Source organism: Callospermophilus lateralis, chromosome 8, assembly GCF_048772815.1.
Source record: "Callospermophilus lateralis isolate mCalLat2 chromosome 8, mCalLat2.hap1, whole genome shotgun sequence".
Classification (NCBI taxonomy): domain Eukaryota; kingdom Metazoa; phylum Chordata; class Mammalia; order Rodentia; family Sciuridae; genus Callospermophilus; species Callospermophilus lateralis.
The window spans coordinates 16,039,710-16,064,939 of NC_135312.1; positions in this window are offsets into that span (position 1 = coordinate 16,039,710).

The following is a 25,230-nucleotide window of genomic DNA, read 5'->3' on the forward strand; positions in this document are numbered from 1 at the left end:
TAGCCATGTCCAGAGGTGGGCTTTTGGGCAATGATTAGATCAGGAACATTCTGACCTCTGATAAGGATGTGGATTAATCCACTCCACTGATAGCTGAATGGACCACTGGGAAGTGAGACCTAGTTGGAGGAAGTAGGTCACTGTGAGTGTACTCCATGAGGATTTATCTTCTCCCTGTCTCCTTCTATCTGTCTCTCTCTACTTCTTGGCTGCCATGAGCTCAGCATCCTTCCTCTACCATGCCCATCACCATGTTGTTTCTGTTTGGTGGCAGCCGACCATGCACTGAACCTCTTTAACTGTGAATTGAAATAAACTTCTCCTCCTTTAAGTCGTTCTTGTCAGTTATTTTGGCCACAGTGATGAAAAGCTGACTTGCACATCTAGTAACTACCAGAGACTAGGAAGGTTAGTTGGGAGAGAGGGTAGAGGGCAGTTTTGTAACAGGTATGCAGAAAAATGAACTTGGCCCCTCTCACTCTATGAAAACATAAAATCAAAATGGATAGAAGGCCCCAAAATAAGACCTGAAATTATGAGTCAACCAGAAGACCAGGGAAAACACTTCAGGACATTGGTATAAATATGTTCTTGCGTATTTTTTTAATAATATACCAAAAGCACAGGCAACAAAAGCAAAAATAGACAAGTGGAATTTTAACAGCTTAAGAAGTTTGTACACATCAAAGGGAATTATCAACAGTGAAATTTGAGAAGCTGCAGAACAGAAGAAAATATTTACAAAGAGTTCAGGTGACAAAGAATTGATATCTAGAATACAAGGACCTCAAAACACTCAGCAACAACAACAAAAGTCCAATTGGTAATGGGCAAATTACTTGAAGAGACATTTCTCAAAAGAAGAAATACAAATGACCAACCAGTATATGAAAAAATGCTCAATATCTTTAGTGATCAAAAGTAAATGAGATATCAGCTTACCTCAAAGAGAATTTTTATTACAAAAAAAGTAAAAAAATGCGAATGTTGGTGAGGATGTAGAGAAAAGGGAACTCATGCGCTATTGGTGGGAATGTACGATAGCAATGCCATTGTGGAGAACAGCATGAACTTCCTCAAAAAACTAGAACTAGATCTCCCACAGGATCTCCAGTCCACTTCTGGGTATATTTTCAATTCAAAGAAAATGAAATAAGCATGATAGAGATAACTGAACCCCCATGTTCACTGCAGCACTATTCACAATAGGTATGATGTAGAATCAACCTAGATTTCCATTGGTGGATGAGTACATGAGAAAACGTGGCAGATATATATACACAATGGAAGATTATCTGCCCATGGAAAAGAAGGACATCTTGTCATTTACAGTAAAATAGATAGAAATGAAAGATTAGGTGAAATAAGTCAGGCACAGACGGACAAATACTGCATACTCTCTCCCGTATGTGGAGGCTAAAATGCAGACCTACAAGTAGAATGGTATAATTAGACTGTGAAGGTTCAGGGGCAGCTAGATAGCCAGCATCAAAACAAAGGGGAGGAAGTTCTACATTCACAGCACGGTGGTGACCATCTATTATAATTTATGAAGGATGACCAGAGAGGCCCCCAAAGCCTCCAGACACACAGAAGCAATGAGGAGATAGAAATGCCAATCCAGGTAATTTGATTGCTACACCACATAATCCACTGAACCTCACAAATATGTACAATTATTACTTGTCAATTAAAAAGAAAAGTAAATGTCAATGTGAAAGAAAGAGACGTTCTTCTCCTTTGGGTATTTCCTTTTTTTGTCTGTGTAGTCAGTAGAACCTAATTCTATCTAAATAAACAGAATATTTACTTAATATATATTTTACTGAGTTTATGGGTCTTTATAACTAATTGTCCATTTTTTTTCTGCTTTCTTTGTCTTATGTTTTCTTCCAGTGCCTATGCTGACTTGGTGAGCACAACTGGCTTCAACTTAGAAAGTACTAACAAATTTAATTTGAACAGAACTGACTGCTCTTGTTAGGTGAGTCTCAGTAAAGGACCATGTTCACTATTCCTCAACTGCAAACATAAAGCAAACCAGCCAGGACCCCACCCTTTTCTTTAATAAATTCTAAGGTGATAAATCCAATCCTAATAAACAAAACTAGCTTCTACTGGTCAGCTCTTACACATTCCAACAGTTAGGCCAGCAGGCTGGGCCATGAGTTTTCTACCAGTAACCAGAACCCTCTCCCAGTCATGATTCTTTCTCTGGAAAAATGCTCCAAAGTATGTTGGTGCATAAGAGGGGCGGAGAGGAGGGGTGCTTAGAAGGCTAGGATGGCATGTGGCGGGAGAGAAGAGTGGATGGGAAAGACACAGGTGAGCCCTGAGAAATGCTTTTCTGGCACAGTGCACCATCTGGGATGACTGGGTGAGTCTCCCTGCCTAGGTCCTTGCTTGGGGATGACCTGAATGCTTGATAATTGCTTCCAGAATGAACAGACAGATGCACAATTGATCTAATTTCCTTGTTAGCTCATTCTGGAATGCATTCCTAATAAGTGACACAGGTCACCGGATGACAATTCCTGAATGGTGGTTGAGTTCACACAAACGAAACGAAAAGAACATTGCCCAAATTATCTATTTCTGCTATCATTTTAGCTATGCTTGTTGACTGTGTGTCACAATAAACAAAGCCCACGGCTGTGTGTTCCCCAACACAATAGCACACGCCACCGGGTGCTTATTAGCCACAAGATGCTGGTGATGACAGCTACACGCAGAGACCAAGTGGACTGCAGGCTATAACAGACAGACACATGTGGCTTGGCTTTCTTCTCACGATGAAGGTTTAATCAGTACTTTTTTTTTTCTTTTTGTTGAATAGAAAGAACAAGTTTAAATCTTGAACTCCAGCCATTGAGCATTATAGCACTGGCTACTGAAACGGTCCCTCCATGGCTGTGAAGCAAAGCCTTTGCTAGCAGGAAAGAGTAAATTGAATATTTTGAGTGTTCTCTGGGAGCCACAGCATTAGTGGCAGGTGTGGAGTAACTTGCGCGTGTCCTCGGAGCTGGTCAATCTTGGCTGAGTGATTTCTGTTCTGAGTCCCAATTTTCCCAGCAAAGTAGAATAATGACGACTAACCTCATACCTTTCTCCTGAGGATTATATGACACAGAAGATGCTGAATTTTTCATCACAGCCTTGGTTCAGTCCTCCTTCTTTCCATTAAGAAAATGAAAGTGGCAAAAAGAACAACGACAATCTCTAATTTATCTCAAATGGTAACAACTCCCAAGTTTTCTTTTAATGACTTGAAAAAAGAACCCCGAGCCCACCCAGGGAATTTGGAAGCAGCCCATGAGTTATAACAGATTTGCTAGGAAATGGTTCAAGTGCCAGGAACTCTGGATCAGAAGAAAATTCATGCAATTAGATCATTTGGTCTAAATGTGATTATGTATTTTAGTAATGACCAGTGTGATTCTGCAGGTAAAGCCAGGATCATAGAGGGAACGCAGTAAATAGAGATGCAATCTATCACAGAAGCTTCACAGACCTGCAGAACTGGAAATCATGGACGTATGATCAAGTAAGCATTTTTATAAGTAAGTTATATCACAAAATTTCCTGGAGCACAAGGAAGATTCAGACCAGCAATTCTAGGAACCTGGCTATAATTCCAGTCAAGGAGACAAACTTTAAAATTCAGGTGACAAGAAAAAGCAAACATCTAAAGACGGCAATAGCCAGTCAGCACTAATCAATGTATGAGGTTTGCAAATCAGAAGAGAAATAAGGAAAGTTCACTGAGAAAGTTCATAAATGAGCTAGTTTGATTTGGGAAGAAACTGAAAGAAGTCTGAGCCTTGGGCTATATCATGACACCAGGGCAATTGTTTTCAGTGAATTATTTATATAAAATGATATAAAGTGTATTATTTTGGTACCCAGGGGTGGTTATTATTAATTATGTCAGGTCAGGATCAGAACCTCAAGTACATAAAACGCTGCCAACCAATGCCTGGGCTCCTCCCAGAAGACACTAGAAGATGGTGACTTTGCACTTTAATACTAAGACTTTCGCTCCACAGCCCTGCAGGGACTGGAGCACATGGAACCTTGGAACTCCTGCCCTTCTGCCCAAAGCTCAGAGGAGCAGAAGATTAAGAGACCAGCTGCGAGGTTCTGTTTTTCTTATGAGCTGCACCTTGTGCTCCTTTGGTCTGGGAAGGACCCCAAACCTCCTCTAAACAAGGGAAGGGCTTTGCAGAGCACACAGGCACTGTGGGTGTCTGGGGAGGAAGAGCTAGCCCTGAGAGTTCAATCCACAACACTTTTGCTCTCACTCTCCAATCCAATCTAGTCTTCTTTGTTGTATAGGGTTGCTGGAGTGACCCTCCTACCTATGGGATGGATACCCACTGCAGCTGTGTATCTTGCACCTACCTGTGCACACACCTGCCAAGAACTGTTTCTTCCCCTTGCTATGCAGATGTGGTCTCTGGGAAGAAGACAGACAACCCCTAGACTATTAGAGAGAAATGACTCCCCAAGAAGGACAGGGAGTCAGGATGGGGAGCCAAGCTCTGACCTGCCCCGGAAGGCAGTCCTTACCCAGCCCAGCTGTGGTTAACACTGGAAGTTCCTCAGGACCCACAGACCTTACTATGGGACTACAAGAGAAAAGACTGAAGATATGCACACGGGAACAGAGATAGACCCAGAATCAAAGTGCTTCGCACTATGTGGGACCACAGAAAGCTGGTTAAGAAAGCACAAAGTACCTGGCACTGTTGGACCACCACCAAGTTATCTGCAACAGCGCCACCATGTGGTGATGAAGTGTCATGCAGAAGAGGGCTGGGACCAGTTTCCTATCTGCCTGGCTTTTCACTTGAATTTAGCCCCCTCTGTTGAGGGCCCTTGTATTATACAGGAATGACAAGAGGAGGTGGAAAGACTGGACACCTCAGGAGTCTTCCTACTAAGGAGCAGGTGGTGGCCTCAACAATACTTTTTTTTTTTTTTTTTTTTTAACAAATGAGAGAATGTGATTATTGGGCGCTTTAAGGTTTACTCTAAGCCATCCCATTTTCCATAACAATAAGAAAGCACAGGGCTTGACAGCATCAATCTTGCTTAATAGCTCCGAAATGACCCATCAGGCAGTTTCTGCTCTGTGATTTACACAAGGAAAACAGAGGCCCAGAGAGTTCAAAGAATTTGTTCAAAGCTTACTGCAATTTTAAGAGGCTGAGCTGGGATTCACACACAAAGCCATTTGTCTTCCACTTCCTGGACTCCCAATCACTGTTGTCCTCACCTCTCCACAGTCTGAAAACAAATGTCACCACACCTTCCTTTACTGCCATTGCTGTTAGTCTAAAGCAAATTTGTCCAATTGGTGAACCTGAAATTCGCAATCACTCTATGCATCATTTATCATGGTTTAAAAAGTTCCATGAAGTTTCCCTTTCAAACTTCCCACAGCTTAATAACATATAGGAGTAAAAATAATTATGAACTTATTGTATAAATGAGGAATGGAGAGAATAGGCTTCCTTCTCATTCTAAAATCTCCTGTCTCTAAACAAAATCTTATTTCACTCCTTATTAAATTAAAAGTAGTTTTCAACAGATAACATGAACTTGCCCTTGTTCCCAGTGTGCATAAGAGAAAGTCAGTGCCCTTTAAGATAATGTGTGCCTGGGTCTTCTGGCCCAGTCTTGCTCTCATTGCTCCCTTGACTTAGCTAGGTATTTGGGAACACAAAGGGAAAATTCAGGGACGTGATATTTTATTGTCCCCTATTCTTTAGTAATGATACACCTAGAAAGAAACTTTCGGGTCACCTCAACATAAGCACGTAATCAATCATTAACTGAGTTATAAAATAATCATAATTCTATCCTTGGATCATGTGTGTATATATAATTGCCATCCTTCCTAAAGGCCTGAAGTTTTTAAAAAGGTTTTATGAGGCTCTAAATTTATGACTTGTGATTTAAAAGAATAATTAAGTAAAATAATTATGCTATAAGGCATTTTAGAGGGATTTTAAGACCTAAGACTTTGGATTTGGTATACATTTTTAATACCTAAGCCACTTTCTCACTGTGCTACACCTCAGCCCTTTTTATTTTTTATTTCAAGATGGGATCTGACTAAGTTACTGAAGCTGGCCTCCAGCTTGCAATCCTCCTGCCTCAGCCTCCTGAGTCACTGGAATTAGGCATGCACCACTGCACCAGGCACAGGCACACTTAAAGATAAATTCTGACTTAAGCACATGAATGAAAATAAAGCACAGTATGTTTCTGGTGTTGCATCTACAATTCAGACCTCCAACACAAGGAGAAAGGCTTTCAAGGCCTGCTGGCTCTCACTCACTTTCTGCTTGTTCGCTGCTGCCACCTGCTGGTGAATGCCAGAATTCACTTAATAAATGAGAAAGTAATCATTTAATTGTGGTGTTTATTTCACACTCCAATTTTTATAGGTTTTAGGAAGCCTTACTCTGTATTTGAAACTAGTTCTCATGATTAATTTTGTATACAGTAATTGAACAAAACACAATAAATAAACAATTCCTGCATTTCCACCTCCCAGGATTAATCTCTGAGACAAAAGACTTCAAAAACTTAGCATCTTTTCATCTAGTATTTTCCCACTTAAACCACACTATCAAAGTTTAAATTATTTAATGTCTTTTTAATGGATACATTACACTTAGTCATAGGATTGTATCAATTGATTTTTGAAACTTTGTCATTTATTTTGTTTTTCGATTTTTCTTTTGGGGGGGGGGGGATAAAAATAGCCTGTTTGGACCTACATCTGAAGTCAGATTTTGTTAAATGAAAAATTACTATAAATAAAATTCCTTAATGCAAGGATATTAAAGGGGAAGGCTTCTGACACATACAGCCAAGTTCACCTCTACAAGTCTAACAGATTCACACTCCCTCAAAAGTGCTGGTCTCCACATTCTCACCAACACCACCCTGTAAACAGTTGTAAAAACCACTCTGCAGCATAAAGGGAAGGGTGCTGCTAGCATTTGCATTTCTTTTATTAATACTGACTGTTTCCTTTCACATGTCTGGTGGCCCCTTCTGTCGCTGCCTTTCTAAAGGTCTTGTTCTTTTGACACATTTTCATTTCCATGGGTGTGTGTGTGACAATTAAAAAGGAGATCCACACTCTTTCAGTAGGTTCCAAATATCCCCCACTATAAATCATTTCATTTTATTTGTGGTATAGTTTTAACAGCAGATATCTTCCGTTTGCATGCTTTCAAGTAGACCAGTCTTTCCCTTTGTGTTTTTTGACCAGTATTTTTATGCCTAGAAATTACTCTCCTGCTCCTGAAATCAGTCCTTGCCTTTCATTTTCCATGAAGCAGATTTTACCTAGATGATTTTCCTTTGGAGGTTCATCAAGTTACCTGGCCTAAGAAAGAAGGTTCATCTCTAAACCAGTATCACATCACTGTACTTGAATTGTATGTACCTGCAGGGATTTCTAGGGATGTTCAAAGGGTTTTGAGGACTTGATAAGGAACACTTAGTGTACCTATTAATGAGCTAGCAGCTCTGTTCCATAATATGAGCTCATAAATTCTATTCCATTATCAACATAAAATAAAAATCACATTTCACATGAAATAAAACTTCCATAAATTTGGACCACAAACACATGCAGGGTTCCACTACTATGAGGGTCATACATACAGAATGGGACCTCAGAGAGGACAACTTGGCCAGTGGACAGTCTCGGCATTAGTAGAATTGGCTTCAAGGGTTTCTGTATGCGGGGAGACTTCTACATTTACACTATGGTCAAGTGGGAAGCACAGGGAACAGGACTTCAAGTCACGAATGGGCGCCCTAATACCACTGCGGCCCACAGAAGACTGTCTCAGTTAGCCCTCCCTGGGTCCCCTTTTCTTCTGATGTGAAGTGAGGTGATTGAGTTAATGATTTCACAGCTGTCTCATTCTCTAACTTTCCATGGATTCTTGTTTTTCAGATCCACTTGGAAAATACCTCATACAATTAATAATAACAGTCGTTGAGGTGGTCTCATACTCCACAGAACCTTCCATTTTAGGTCTCATTAAAATTTCTTTTCTCACAATTTAAAATGGGCAATTTTTACACCAGGCTTTATATGCCTTGATGAATTAACTACACTATGCCCGGGACACAATGCTGGGTGGCTTATATCACAAACACACCACAAAGTGGAACCAACACATCTGTCATCTCTGATCCCATTTCTTACATATGCTCACGTACACACACACACACACACACACACACACACACACACGTTAAAGTTCATGTGTGAATTCTCCCACAACAAGTGACTGATAACCTACAGGCAGGAAATGCATACTCTGCCACTCAGCTATCATTGATGAGTGCATTACAAACTTTCTTTGCTTATATTTTTTTTAGTGTTTCAGTTCTTTGTTGCTTGAATAAGGCTTCTCACAAATATATAGATTTTCTGATTTTCTCTTTCATATAGCATTAATAAATTTAATAAAAATTGAAATTTTACTTTAAATGCCTAAGCCAGGGTAGGATTTTTTTGCCTGTAAAAAAATTTATTGATTTTAGACAGGAGGATGGTAAGTTTAAGGCCAGGGGATGGTTATTTGATTATTATGCACCACGAAAATTTAAGGCATAATCTTCCAAAGACAAGCACTGGAACACACCTCTGGCTTTGCCAGGTGAAGCTGCTTGTTGTCCCTCCATGACAAAGTTTCAGGATGGGGAGGGATGCACAATTTTCATAACAAAAAGGAAGCCACACAGCAATTCTTCAAAGGTAAATGTGTTTATGTGCTTTCCTTTTTGATTGTCCTTGAACTTAGAGTCACAAAATGCTTTCTTGTGAGGCTTGACAGAAGAGACTCTGCATAGTGTAATACAAGATAATACAAACAGTAGTTTTTAGTGCATAAAGAGAGGCACATTTCACATCACACTAGAAGTATCCTTCAACATAAGGGCATAATATGAAAATAAGATTCTTGGAGAAGTTAATATGATCCCAATAAACTCTGATGTAATAATAATATGGTATTAACTGAATTTGTTAGGATGTGTACCAGCCACTCTGTAACCAGGCTACCTTCTTGCAAATTCTAACTCAGGCCTTTACTGTGTGACCTTTGGCCAATTCTGTGGCTCTTTGTAAAACAAGAAGTATCCCCAGCACCTACTTCAGAGGGTTCTTGTGTGCAATGTGTACGTATGTGTTTGCTAAATTCTCTGTGTGACCCTGCAGAACACAGTGTCACTTACAATTCATTCTGGACTCTTCCTGTAGTCTGTTCCATTAATTTTCTACAAGTAGGTTTTTCACCAGGAAAATAAACAAAATGTGTTCTTTCTCCGGAAAGGTATTTAGAGGTATGTGAACATTCTGCTTCTGTCTTTGTACTTCCAGTAATTTTAAGGATATGATAATCTTGCAGTGGTACTAGTGAACTACACCGCATATCTAGGGTTACAAAACACAGCGAGCAAGGAGAGCAACTCCATCAGCATGTTTGATGGAGCTCAACAGAGACACAGACACACCAACACACTGGGCTTGCAACAGCTTCTGTGCCCGCCATTGAGTGTGTGTGGCACCTTGAAACCTTTCCAAAGAGAAAAACAAATCCTTTCATGCTTCAGGAAAGTACTTTTAAACCTAGAGGAAATATTTTGATTTCTTTTAGGTTTATAGTTTTAAAACAGAGGGGTTATTTAAAATGTTATAGAAGTCAGGGTTTTTCTTTATTTCATACTCTAAAATGTCAATCTGCCCAACACAGAAACATTTGCAAAGGGATAACTTCTTAGAACCTGTTGGAATGACACACTTTATAGCTGCAAAAGATAGAGAGATGTCAAAAATCTTGAGAGGATGATCAGAAAGCCAAACACTTTATCCTTAATGTCATATTTTCATTTGGGACAATCTAATGAAAACCCCACTAAGTTAAGGAGAAATAAAGAAGCTACCCTCAAAGAAGTCAAATCTCTGTTCCTTTGCACCACATTTTCATTTATCTTACTATAATGTCCTAACTAATGCTTTCTCTCTACTCTTCACTAGAATGAATTTGATCACTCTGTCTTTGAGTCAATGCTGAGTTGACATTCAATTAATATTTCCAAAGCCTGCGTGGCCAAGTGTCTTTCTTGCATCTCAATGATTTTTTTTAAGTGAAATTAGCTGATAGAAAGCAGAAATTCAATTGTCCAACACTGAAGATGGATTACTGAGTGCCCAGATTCAACTTCTTCCTCCCAAACAATAGGTAGTTTAAGTTTTGTATCTGGCAGTGAAGATGGACGAGTTTGCTTGATCTAGACTAGGAGTGTTCAGCTCTCGGTGTGTGTCAGAATCACACAGGAAGCTTCAAAATAAAGACACACATGGTCAAAAGATTTTGTTTTAAACAGTTTTATGAAGATATCACAGATATAACATAATTCACCCACTTAAAGTGTTTATTTCAATGGATTTTAGTATGTTTAAAGGTTGTACAACAATTGCCATATCAATTGTACAATATTTTCCTTGTTCCCATAAAAATTTTTTAAACATTCCCATTAAATATCACAATCCTGTTTTCTCTCAGTCCTAAGCAACCTCCAAGCTACTTCCTATCCCTCTGAATTGATCTATTCTGGGCATTTCATCTAAGTTAAATTATATATGTTACATTTTGTCTGGGTCCTTTAAAAGTTTCATCCATGTTGTGATGTGAATCAGCATCTCATTCCCATTTATTGTCGAGTAATATTCCATTGTATAAAAATACCACATTTTACTTATGCATTTAACAATTAATAGACATTTGGGTTGTTTCTGCTTTTGGCTACTGGGAACAATGCTGTCATAATCATTAAGTTTTTGTGTGGACATATATTCCCATTCACCTTGAATATATGCCTGGGACCAGAATCTCTGGGTCATGTGGTAATTCTGAGTTGAACTTCAGAACGTGAAAAACCCTATTTGCCAAGTGGAAGTCCTTTAAAAAGCCAGTGCCAACATGGACATGCGTACATTTGTGTCCACAACCATGTCTGTGGCTTCCTGCCAAAGACTTCAGCCTCATCTATCCCAACTCATCTCCAGAGCTCAAACCTCTATAAACAACTAAACATCTCCCAGCAGCCAGGAAATGCCTCTTTTTAAAAAAAAAAAAATGTGTTCTTTTTAGTTATGCATGACAGTACAATGTGTTTTGACATATTACACATATATGGAGTATAACTTTCCATTCTTGTGGTTGTACATGATATGGAGTTACACTGGTTGTGTACTCACGTACCAACACAGGAAGGTTATGTCTGACTTATTCTGTCTTTCCTATTCCCATCTCCCCCTCCTCCCTCCACTCCGCTAGTCCAATCTGGTGAACCTCCATTCCTCCCTCACCCCTGCCTATTGTGAGTCAGCATCCACATATCAGAGAGAACGTTCAGCCTTTGTTTTCCTTTTTTTTAAGGCTCATTGCAATCTTTTTATTTTTTTGTTCTAATTAATTATAAATAACAGTAAAATACATTTAATACATCATATATAAATGGAGTATAACTTCTCATTCTCCTGGTTACTCTCCTTGATGTAGAATCACACAGGTAGTATAATCTATAGGTAGGGTAACACTGTTCTATTCATTCTACTATCTTTCCTACCCCCTACCCTATCCCCTCTCTTCACTCCCTTTACCTAATCCAGAGTACCTCTATTCTTCCCTAGCCAATCCCTTTATTGTGAATTCACATCCACATATCAGAAATATACTTGGCCTTTGGTTTTTGGGGATTGGCTTACTTCATTTAGCATGATACTCTCCAGTTCCATCCATTTAGCAGCTAATGCCATAATTTCATTCTTCTTTATGGCCGAGTAATATTCCATTGTGTATATATACCACATTTTCTTTATCCATTCATCTGTTGTAGGGTATCTAGGTTGGTTCCATAGCTTAGCTATTGTGAATTGAGCTGCTATAAATAATGATGTGATCACATCACTCTAGTATGCTTATTTTAAGTCCTTTAAGTATATGCCAAGGAATGGACTAACTGGGTCAAATGGTGGTTCCATTCCACATTATCTGAGGAGGAGTCTCCATACTGCTAGGAAATGCTTCTTGATGCTACCTAATGTGTGCAGATTAGATATTTCTGGACTACTTTCCCCACCAGCTCCACTCCAGTTTGCCCAACACACTGCAACTGAAGCACTTCTCTCTATGAAAATTAATCTCTGCAAGTATCTAGGTGCTTTCTCACTTATGCCTTCAAGAGGTATTAGCTGAATACACTGCACAGTCTATACCTGGTGCTCTAGATTTTCTTTCCATTTATTTCTCACAACAACACTGTACAGGTACTATTTTCCTCATTTTACAGGTCAGAAGTGGAAGCTATACATGCTTAATTTACAAGTGGTCCAAAACAGCCTAAAGTCAAGATTTTTTTCCAAGACCATCTCACTACTCCCAATTTGCTAATCCTGTCATTAATTTCCTTGCCTTCTCATTATGACTCTTAACACACAGTTGAAACTGTGGATAGGACATGTTCCTCCAAAACTTTTTTTTAAAAAATCTGCATTTTTCCCTCTACCATTAATCGTTCATTTTTTCTTTTTGTATTTGGAGATTGGTCATGATCCTCCGCTAGGTACTGTGCTAAGCAAAGGGCAGATAATCACATACCTATCCTCCTAATTTGCTGGTGAAGGAAGCAGATATTCCTCCAATAATCCCAATTATAAAAACAACATTATAAATCTCTAATAAGAAAGGATTCAAAAATGACAATTTGAGTATGCAGGATTTCTAGTTTTAGTAGACCTTTGCCTGTGTGATATTTCTGCTTGGAATCATCACTCTCCAACCCTATGATATTCTGGGAAGGACATGTCAATCACGTATCCCAAATCCAGTCCCAAGGTTGGTATTCTCTCTTGGCCCAGTAACCACGGCACACTGCCTGTCTGGCCACAATCAAAAGATAAAGGATGAGCATAACACCTGAGCCAGGTAAGCCGATGTCTTGTCCTGGTTTTCCGGGCAGGGCAGGGTGCTGTAGTACCAACCAACCAGAAAATCTCAGAAGCTTCAAATATTGAAGTAGTTTTCCCTCACATGAGGGTTCCATCCTGAGTCAGCACAGTGATCCACGAGGTTACTCACAGGCCCCGAGGCATAGATCCCATCTGACATCTGCTTTCCTGATCCTTCTCTGGTCAGAGAAGAGAAATGCATGATGACCTACCCAACAGATCCTACATCGGCTTCCCAGGGTAGACGCACTTTCCTTCTTTGACCAAAGTTAGTCTTATGCACTGGGTGAATTCAAAGGGAGGTATTATAAATTCCTCCTTCAGGGACAGGCTCCACATTTTCTTTTCAGCCGTTCAGTGAGATAACAAAAGTTCAGGAGTACCTGCAGCCACGTTCCTTTTCCACTTAAAATGAAGGAACCCATCTTCAGGAAGAGAGAATAAGGATGCACCAAAAATGGCAAAGCTAAGAGATTAAGTTGGAGAATCACAGGGCCCCTGAGACCAGAAGCAGCCCTGGGATTTCTGGATGTAAAAGAAAATAATGTCTTTATTACAATAATCATTTAAACCTGTTCGAACTTGGTTGCTATGACTTGTAATCAAAAGTGCCCAAACGAAACTGGTCTGGAAGGTTTAGTTTTGTGACCTGGCATGGTTTGAGGTGAGATATCAAAAATGGTAGCACTTAATCAGATGACTCTGTGGATTTCAAGCTTACTCTAGATCATGTTCACTTCTGTGGAAGACCGACTCGCACTTGACTGAGTTAACTCCCCTGCTGGGCCATGTGGCATCAGGCGGCACTCACGCTGCTAGACTGCCCGGCTCTTCTGGGTTCAAGCGACTGTGCCTTCGTGCATGAGCGTGCCTTCCTACATCCCCATGAGCGTGCCTTCCTACATCCCCATGGGTGAAGCTACGCTCACCTGTTCCTTTGTAATATTACCCCTTGCCCTGTTTGGGATAGCGTATACCATGGAAGTACCCTGTGTGTGTCCTCTTCTCTTACTGTGACCTTGGGTGTGGCCTACCTAAATGTCAGTCAACCTGCTGACAGTGGACATCATGAAGATAGACTCAGCCCCTTGAAACCTGACCCCTTGCCTCATTTGAATAGCTTCTCCTCAGTAAAAGGGGTCAGCGCATGCTCCCTCTCTCTCTTTCTGCGGACCCTTAAGGTCAGAGGAGCCGTCACAGCAACCCCAAAGAAAAAGGTATTTCTGTCTCTTGTGTGGTTATTTTATGCAGCCCAGTTAGCCCAGTTCCCCTGGAGTGACCCCTGAGCAACCCAGCAACTGACGTCCCTGGGTGGGCAAAAGGTCTGAGTGTTTAAGTCCCCGGGACCAACGCGCCAAACTTCCACATGTGAATACAAAGATTAAGACATCTGCCCCAGAAGTTCTTATGAACACAGAGAAAGTTCACTGCTTAGCAATTCAAGTGACCAATCTGCTACCTAGCATGTGCTCATGAAAATGCGAAGTCTCTGTTTCTTCCCTCTTTCTTTGTCTCCTTCTCTTCTGCTCTCCTCAAAGCTAAAGAACATTCCATATTCCATTCTCATGTGTCAATCACCCAGCAGTTGTTTATTAGGTTTAATAAGAAATCATTGTTTATTAGGTATAAACTATGATTAGGACAGGAAACGGGCTGAAAGCAGAAATATTGTAAGCACAAGAAAAACTGATAGGAACTGAGGCCTGGGTTTTGAACCCTGAGTTTAGAGCCACAAACAGGACACACGACACATGAAGACCTTTACAGCATTCGCTGAATTAGGAATAAGATATCCCTTCCCTTTGCTTCAGCTACACACCAATCCACTTGACCATAACAAGAGACATGGAGTAATTTCTTTATCTCTAAACAAACTTCTCCAGTTTGTCCAGGAGAATTGCATAACTCAGGCCAAAAGAAGAATCAAGCATAGGTTTAGGGAATCTAGTAATAACTTCAGTTCATCATTGTCTCTTTCTTTCTTCTCTAACTTCACAAATTAACTTCTCTGTGCACCATCTGACTCAGAGCAGAAGGTGCACCAGCTGTTTTCAGATCCAGCCTTCAGTGCCCCCTGGAGGATTCAAGTCCAGCAAAACATGACAAGAAACAAGATATTGGTCAACATTAGGAAGAAAAATAATGAGGATTTAAAACAGGGTAACTTCCTCTATGAAAATGGGTTGTACCTCTGATTGTTTTAAAAGTTTGTAAATATAAACTTCTACATTCACTTTAAAGTGCCTCATCTATAAGTAAAACTACTCTCCACTAATTTTAAGAAGGCCAAATTAGTTGTCTCTACTTTGCCTCCCTCAAAGTGAAAAATCTGAAAGGGAAACTTATTTTATGCATTTATTTATTTATATACTTATTAGTGATAGATCATAGGAAAAGCAATTAATTTCTTTTTTTCTATAACATATATTTTTATGTATATTGCATTAGTTTGCACACTGTATGGGATTTTAATCGGCTTATCACTGTGACAAAAAAACCTGAAAAGCACAATGTAGATAAAGAAAGGTTTATTTTGGCTCATGATTTCAGAGATTCTGTCCATAGTCAGCTAACTCCATTGCTCTGGGCCTGAGACAAGGTAGAACATCAAGGCAGAAGAAGGCAACTCAAAACACATCAACCAGGAAGGAGAGAGCTCCACTCATCAGGGGCAAAATGTCAACCTCAAAGACATGTTCTCAGTGACATATTTTCTGCAGTCATATCCTACCTATAGTTTCACCCAGTTAAACCATATTGGCATATTAACCCACTGCTTAGGTTATACCTCTCATAACCTAATCATTTCATCTCTGAAAATTCTTGCATGTATATCACACATTAGAATATGGGAGCTATATCATATCTAAATCATAAAATTCTGCCTTGATCCCCACAAAAAAAACTCATGCCTATATCACAATGCAGAATATGTTTAGTCCATTTCCAAGAGTTCACAGTATCATTTAAGACTTACAGCATTACTCAAATTCTAAGTCCAAAATCGTCTCATCTGAGACTCAAGGCAATCTTATGGATGTTTTCCCATGTAAAGATCAAAAACAAGTCACATATATCAAATATATAATGGCAAAGAGTAAACATTTCCATTTCACAATGGAGAAATAGGGACATAGGAAAAAAAGGGATGAGACCAAAGCAAGATCAAAATCCAGGTGGGCAAACAAGTTCCGTAGCTCCATGTCCAGCATCTGAGTCAAATGGCATTGTGATGTTCTTTCCAAAGAGATTGTATAGCTCCACCTCTATGGCCTTGCCCTTTACAGCCCACATGACCCCTTTCTTGGCTTCTCTCTGCTCAATTCCTATAGTTTTCCTCAGGGTACACTCCATGTTACTAGTGTCTCTTCATCACAGAGTCTCTACTGCAGCTTTGACCTCCTTTCCATCTGTTAATGCATCACTCTCTCAGGGGCTGCCCTTAGAGCTTTGGTCTCTTAGGCCTTCCTTTGAAATTTCAATGGAATTCTCCATGTCTCCCTAACTCCAGCAATTTGCAATCCTGCAGAACCAGCACCATGTGGTCAATGCCAAAGTCTGCACCACCTCAAGTAGAAGCCAAGCCACCTATAACCATGGCTATAGCAGCCTCCAAACAATTGGATGGCTGAGAACTGCAAAACAACTTTCTAGGCTCCTATGTACAAAGTGGGTGTTCCCCAGGGACCTCATCTCAAAAGAATTTTTACTTTTACAGCCTTGAGCCCAAGATGGGTGTGGTCTTACCAAATTCTGAGATGCCCTCAACCCATCTTTCCTACTATTTCTGTGTAAACTATACATCATCTCTTTAGTGACTATAATCTCTTTAATAGCAACTTTCCTTAGACCAAGTTTTACTCACCTTTCTGTTCAAATTACAAGTTTTTCAAATCTTTGCATTATACTTTCTATTCCTGATTACCACAGCAAATTTGGCTAAGAGCGGCTAGCAATATCCAGTGCCACTGCCCAAATGCTATGATGCCTTGAAATTTTCTCCATTAGATGAATTAGTACATCACCTATAAATTCAACCTTACAAAAAGCCTCAGGACATGGGTATAATGTAGGCAACTTCTTTGACAGAACATAACATGAATGACTTCTATTCCAATTTCTAATAGAGTGTTCCTCCTCTGAAGCCACATGATCCCAGTCTTTAGTCTCCACAGTCCTACTGACAGTCTGCTCTTCTGAGTTCCCCATTTGAATTGCCCATTAAGCTCCTCTTACAACATTCTAAGACTTTTCCAGCTTGTACCTCTAAACTTTTCAAAATCCCTCCTCTCTGCAAATCAGCTCCAAAGGTTTCTGAACCACATGGTCAGGTTAGTCATAGCAACAACCCCTCTCCTGGTACCAATTTCTTTTGTAGTTTGCTTTTGTATCCTGTGAACAAAAGAGCTGATAAGAACAATGTAGGAAGGAAAAGTTTACTAGAGCTAATGGATTCAGAGGTTCAGTCCATGGTTGGCCAACTACATAACTCTAAGCCCAAGGTGAGGAAGAATATCATGGTGGAAGAGCAAGGCACAGGAAAGATGCTTAGGATGTACCCACTAGGAAGCAAAGACAGAGTTCCACTCAACAAAGACAAAAACATAAACACCAAAGGCATGCCCAGTAACAATCCCCAGACACACTCCACATTCTATCTGCCTACACTTACTGCCCAGTTCATCTATACCAGTGGATAAATCCACTGATTAGGTTATGCCTCTCATAATCTTATCATTTTATCTCTAAAATTCCTCACAATGTTACACATTGAACTTTTTTGGTGACAACTCATATTAAAATGTTTTAGTCAGCTTTTTAACTGCTGTGATCCAACCAGACAATAGTATAAAAGAAAAAGTTTATTTGAGGGCTCATAGTTTCAGAGGTGTTAGTCCATAGAAGGCTGGTTCCATTCCTTGGGTCTCAAGGTGAGGTAGGATGTTATGGCCTAAAAATGTGGCATAGGGAAGCAGCTCACCTGATGATCAGGAAGCAAAGAGAAATACATATCCCAAAGCCAGATACAAAGATATACCCCAAAGCCATGCTCCTAATGCCCACCTCCTCCAGCCATACCTTCCTATCACTCTGTTAATCCCTATCAGGGGATTAAATCACTGATTACATTAAGGCTATACCCAATCATTTTTCTTCAAATTTCTTCCACTATCTCACACATGAGTTTTTTGGGGATACCATATCTAAACATACCTAAATCACTTAATAAAGCATTTGCAAGCATGTATTTTATTTCTTGTAGAAATCTTTTAAAGGCGATAGAACAAGCAGGGTCATTCATTAACAAATGAAGAAATCAAGACCATTTGTCAAGTGAGTTGTTTGGTAGGTGCCAAAGAAAGTGATTCTATTGACCCTGGAAATCAGGTTTCTGATTTGGGTATCAACATTGTGTAGACAACGAGCCAGATGAGGGTTGAATCTCATCTCCACTACTCACTCATCAGTGACCCAGGGTAAACCATTCCAAGTCTCTGTGCTCAGGTCTCCTCGTTGTTAAAACTAGGAAAATAATAGCCTCTCTTTGTAAGCATTAAATTTGTAATAGTTACAAAAGCATTTTAAACACAGTGAGCTCTGAATAAGCTTCCATCACACCTGGTAATATTCCTCTCAACCCATCATAGTGCTTCATGAGAAAGGCAGATTATTTTTCAAGTGTTTTGTAGGGTCAAGAAATAAAATAACCTGGATTTGGAATTTTCCCTGATACATATTATCACTTAAATCTGGGCAAGCTCATTGAAACTAGAACTTCACCAATAAAACAGAGATAAGAATCATCACTGTGTATGGATGTTAATTCCATTAGATATGATGATGTCATATGTTAGGTAGGATGTGCTCAGTTGGAGGAAGCATATCTCATGAGGGAGCTACCATATTTCTTTAGCTGGCACTCTCACCTGCTGTGACAGATCTCTAACGCACACAGAGCCAGCCCTCACAATATCTTGGAAATCCCAAGGCACATCTGATACAGTAAATTCTCTTAAGCAACCCCATGGCCTCTGCCTCAGTTTCTCCTCTGGAGAAACTGGGTAAGGGTGAGCATCTTAAGTAAGAGCAAGATTAGTAAGAGATTCTTTATGGAGCAAGGATGTCCAATGTGGGAAGAATTCATCCACTGGGCACTCAGTGTGGGTCAAATCCATCATGACCACAAACCTCTATAGAGGAAAGGAAGCCTCCTATATCCCTAATAATATAAATATGAATACAAATATTAATACTACTGTTAATAATGTATATGATCCTAAGAACATTTCTCAAATGCCAACTAATGCCCAGTTCTGTTCTAAGGGCATAAGAACGTTAGAGTGTGATATTTTTTTCTTTTTATCATTTCCATGAAATGCAACAAGATCAACAGCTTCTACAAGTTGAGAAGGAGCAGCGCCAGATCTGATCCTAGAAAACAAGCTCCTACCACCTGCAAACCCGTAGATTCATGTCTCTTCCCATGCCACAGCTGAAGCTTGGGCTCTCCTATTCTCTACAAGAACAAAGTCTCTGTGCCAGGCTGAAGGACTCAGAAAATCAGACTTCAAAGTTTTCTGCTTTTTATTTATTGTTAGGTGTCAGTAAGCCACTTGGTTCCTGCATCTTCACAGTGTCTGATATTTTAAAGTATTTACAAAAGAAACACGAGTCGAAGCCATCAAAGGCAGGACTTTCAGCATTTACAGTATCCATCTTCCACAGAATCTGTAAACAACCAGAGGTAAACCTGAGAAGCCCTAGGAAACTCTGAAAGATACGTCTTTTCAAGTGACAGCCGAAGGATGAGTAATGACGCGATGTCCCTGTGGAAGGATATCACAGCTGTCGAGTGCAGCATGCAGCCTGTCAGGAAGAAGCACTGGGCGGCTGACGGTCCCTGGAGCTGGGCAACAAACTCCTACACAACTCTCTACACTGTTCATTTTATATTTAAAGTAAATGGACCACTGCAAAAGACAGGAATTAACACATTCACTGTGCCGTGGAAACTTCCTTTAGATCATAGGTCTCTCCGAGAAGGGACAGTAAATGAAAAAAGAAGAAAAATATCCACCTATTTGAGGGCAGGCCACTTGATGGATTTCCCAAGAGAAAATTAAAGGTAGTCCTCTTCAAATCAACCATAGATTTCATCAATTATATTTGCACAAGGAAACTTTCACCCTTTTGCAAATAAACTGTATTGGACATTACAAATTTCAGGAGCAAAGGAAAAAATCATATTATTGTCACAGATAAATTTTTATCACTTCAAGAGCAATGTTATCCAGACTGATTGTAAATCAACGATATTAAAAAAGAATTTTAAATTTTTATGGGAAATAAATAATAAATAAAGCAGGGTTAAGGACTTCCTTACTTCATAGATAGGATACTTAGCTGAATGACAAAGTAGACTGTGAACTGGTTTCATCACATGAAAGATTTCTCAGTCATGTGCTGATTAATTTCTGAAGCTCTGAGCTACAAACTATGAGGAGAGCAAATAAGTCTCCTCCACAGCCTCTTACTACATGAAACTATCACCTTGCTTGCAAGGTAGAAAAAGATGCATGCATTCAAAAAACACTGATTCTATACCAGGCATGTCACCAGACAGCTCAGACCAGAGGGACTAATATAGCTTCTGTCCTCAATGAAAAGACCCTAGAAATAAATCCTAACGTTGGAGTTCTCTCATGGGCATTCATGGCTACAAAAATAGTTACCACTCAGTTACGCCCTCCTAAGAACTACATGAACCCCGGTCACATTCTTATAAACCTGTAAAGTGGATGTGATCATGTCATTACTGCAGGTCATGATGCTGCAGGTTCAGGGAGCTTATGTGCGTTGCCTTCTGCCACACAGCTGAAGCAGTATTTCAGCTCTGACCTGTCCGATTTTCAAGAACAGGGTGTCCTCCATTCTCTCAGAGTTTCAGGACACCCCAAGAGAGGAATCACATAGCATGCCAGGTGAGAAGAGAAATAACAGACTCTTCCGGAAGGAATCAGGGAAGGTTTCACAGAGAAACTGACACAGGAGAAACAAATAATAAAATAATAATAAAATGTAGTACTTCCAGATGGAAATTTTAGGGAACTCATCTTGATTTGTAAAACATTTTCATTTAAATTTTAAATAATTGCATATTCTAAAATTTAGTTTAACTTAAGTAAATTATAGTCACAATGTTTTATCTCAGTTGACAATTTTGATCTTGAGACAGAATAGCATTTCGAGTTACTCCTAACTGGACAATAGAAATGTTGTGCTCTTTTCTCCTGAACATAAACCACTAGGTGGCAGTAGCTGCACACTCATTCTAGGGCTAGTGGGTAAACCACTCACCATTTCAGCATTTTGTTTCACAGAAAGTACTTCTAAAAATCTTAATTTCTGTACTTTATTAGGTATAGTCAATGAGTCATACAGGGATGGATGTTTAAGAGTATGTGATGTCTGCTGTATTGGTGTTAAAAATTGGATGTGCCTTTCATAGTTCACATCTTCACAACTTAAAAAGTTCTAAATACAATTTCCTAAGAACAGCAGGAACAAAAAGATCTCATTTCTCTCTGTAGATCTCTGCGTTTATTCTAAAAATAAGGCATTATAATTTTTTTTGCATGCTTAAAAAAACCAAGGGTGAGGCAGAATCACTTTAAGGGAGCTTTGTGCGATTCCTTCTTTGCGGTTCCTGGGCTACCTACCCAACTGTTGACTTTTCAACAATCACTTATGAAAACCAATATGGGGTCCAGTTTGTATTCAGTTGTGAAGTGAATTGATTTGAATGGAAGCCCAGAACTGAAATTTGGTTTCTTCACATCTTCAGTCTCAATATCCATTTGACACTAGGAAAAGCATGGAAATGTTATTTTGGTTATGAAACAGCCATGAAAAGCCGCCTCAGCATGCCACTGAATGGAAAGGGCTCTGGGCAAAGCCATTATGTGGATGGGCAAATGAAAGGAGCCCAGGACGAAACCATATGCGGCCTGTATGCGCATGAAATTTAAGCCCTGGGAAGAGAGGATGAGAGGCTGAGGTGGAAAATGAAAATGATCAAAATAAACCCCATGCTTGTTTTCATAGGAAATAACATCAGGGCATTGGACTACTATTTCCTATAGGTATGTGCAATCCTTAGAACATTTTCAAAATTACTTAGGGATTAAAAGCATATTTTACCAATTCTGGAAATACTTATAAGCAACTATTTTAAAAGCAATATTCTACACATGCTTCATCTTCTTTTTAGAACATTTTATGGAATACATTCCAATTTCATATATATCAGAATAAGAGGAATGGGGGGGGTGGTATTAAAACCTAAAGGAGAGGAATTTACCTTACCAAAATCTCACATTGGGATAATTTATGTTCTGGTGCTGTACTTAAAATTTTAAAAAAATCAAGACTCCCAGAACGAGGTTTTGTTTGTTTGTTTGTTGTTGTTGTTTCATTTGAATATGAAATAGAAAATATATCAAGGAAAAAGTACCTTTGATTGCCAGAAGAGGGCTCTATCCTCAAACCTAAAAATCCCACACTCTCACACTTTTGCTATACTGAATGGTGCTTGAGCATAATCCAGTTTAGTCACTGCATGATAATTTTTAAAGAACTCTAGTCATAGATTTTTATCATTTATGATATTAACAGTAGTCTTAATTTACCTGTTAATGACAATAGAAGCTAAAAAGATACTATCTTGTAACCACAGAGTCCTCACAATTTATAATTAAATGCTTAGCTTTTGCATTCACTTAACTGAAATGTATGGTTCCTCTATTTGTGTTTATGTGCCACAAAAATCTCAATTTTGGAATACATCATTTTATAATGATTTCTGTTTTTTCCTTAATGTCTTAATTCAGGTGCTGTAGTAAAATACCACTCTGGGTAGTTAATAAACACGTGAATTGATTTCTCCCAGTTACAAAGACTGTAGGGTTTTTTCCAGACTGCAGTCTGATTTCCTACTGGATCCACATTTGGAAAACAAGCTAGGAGGCAATCTGGAGTTTCTTTTGTGAAGGCATCAATCACGTTCCTGAGGACCCCAGCCTTACGACCCACACAGCTAGCTCCACAGGCCCCATTTCCTAAGACCATCAGAAGAGGGGTTAGAACTTCAACAAATGAATAGGGGCAGGGGACACAAATATTCAGTCTATAGCTCTTGGTTTTCTGAAAAATAAACAAAACTGATATAAGCCTTTGAAGAAGAGAGTCCAAAGAATCGGTAGTGTAAGTATTTTTTTTTTTTTTAATTTCAGGGAACAAGTCAAGAATAATATTTATTTGATTCAAATGTATGACCTTGTTAAGATCCCCTCTGTTGAACGTAATACCCATTTCTGTACTCAGCCTGGTTGGAGAAAGCTATAATTAATCTCACTTTTCTCAACTATAGAAAGCAAATAATAATGACAACTACCACATAGGTACTCAATATCTCTGTGTCTATTCTTTTTTTTTAAAGCACTTAGTGCTTTTTGATTTTGAATTTTGGACTCCTTTATACATTTATTTATTTTGCTTTCATTGCTCAATGGACCACAAGTGCCAGAAGCCCATATATGGCACTTGTCTGTCTTCACTTGAACCTCATATCTGGTGTCTGGAATGTGGGAGGCACCCAACAAACACTATCTGAAGGGATCAATGAAGTTTGGTGAAGATACACCAAGATACCAACCTGGACGTTGACAATGGGAAGCCATAGGAATGTCCAGAACAACACTTTGTTTCTGTTATGACAACTTTTAGATTTACCTCCCCTAAATGGCAAAGGTATAGATTCTTAAATATGTCCTAGTTGGTGAAAAAGTCGCTTTCATAAATTAATGTACTGAGTCAAACTTAATGAGTTAAGGAAAACTTTAAAGCAAATTACAGTACAGATGGTATAGATGACAATACCTATGGTCATGAATAAATGGGGTTTATAAAACCTGCTAGACGTAAAATGAGCACAACAGAACGTGGGCATCGGAAGTGATGACAGAGGCCTGGAGAGGGCCTGAAGGCCTTGACCTTACAGCAGGGACTTTTAGAGATGGCCAAGAGGGATGAGCAAGGACTCTGCACCTGGGGCAGCCCAGTCATGGTGACCAAGGCTGCAAATCTAGAGTCACCACCACAGGTTTGACAGTCACACAGAATTCATGCAGAATCTCCACAGGACAAGGGCCATGGTTTACAGAATTATCTACTGCATTTCGTCCTGCTAACAAGAATCTTCCATTATCTCTGATTTCTTCATATAAATGCCAAACCTTGAAAACTGGACATGACAGTCAAGGTCATTATTCTAAATGCTAAGAGTATGTGAGAGAATTTGCAAAGAATCTTGTGACTCAAGGTCAACAGATAAGAAAAAGAAAGCTATTACCTTGCTTGGGGGTAGAAATTTTCCACTCCCAAGAAGCAAATGGAAGCAAATGGAGGTTAGCCAACAGCAAGGTAACATTCCCATTTTTGCTGTGCCTTTAAAAATAACAAAGCATACAATGGGTTTCTGGGGGAAAATTCTCCACCAAATATAAATGGAAATTTATCAATCCAGTTTATAAAAAAAAAAAATCAGTTCCTCTGCAGGAGGTATTATGGCACTGATTCATCAATGTTCCAGTTTCTTTAAAAAGACAAATAGTTATTTCATAATGGGAAAAAAATAAAATGCACATCTTATAATTCAAGAGGCAAATATTGGAAAAGAATAAAATAAATGCCACCTGAATTCTTTCTTAATGTAAGGATGTTTAATTCTATTTAATCATTCAAAATCTTCCTTTACAAATTACTGTCCAGGTGGAGGCCCAATTTTACTCAAGGAAGAACCATGGAAATACCCCAAAGGAGAAGACAGCACTTAGAGGAACACCTCAGATTTTACTTAACTGTATCCTGCATCAAAAGCCACATTCTCAGAAACTGTCTGATTGAATGGTTCACTTTTCAACTGATTGCTTTGTGTCTTGAAAACATACACCTGGCAGACAGAATGAATCTCTTGAAGTCACCTGAGTGGGTACAAGACATTTCCACACTTACAATGGGTTGACTTAGGATTTTTTGACTTAACAGAGTGTGCCAAGTAATAGTCATTTGATAGAAACCAAATTTCAAATTTAGATTTAGATCCTTTCCTGGGCTGG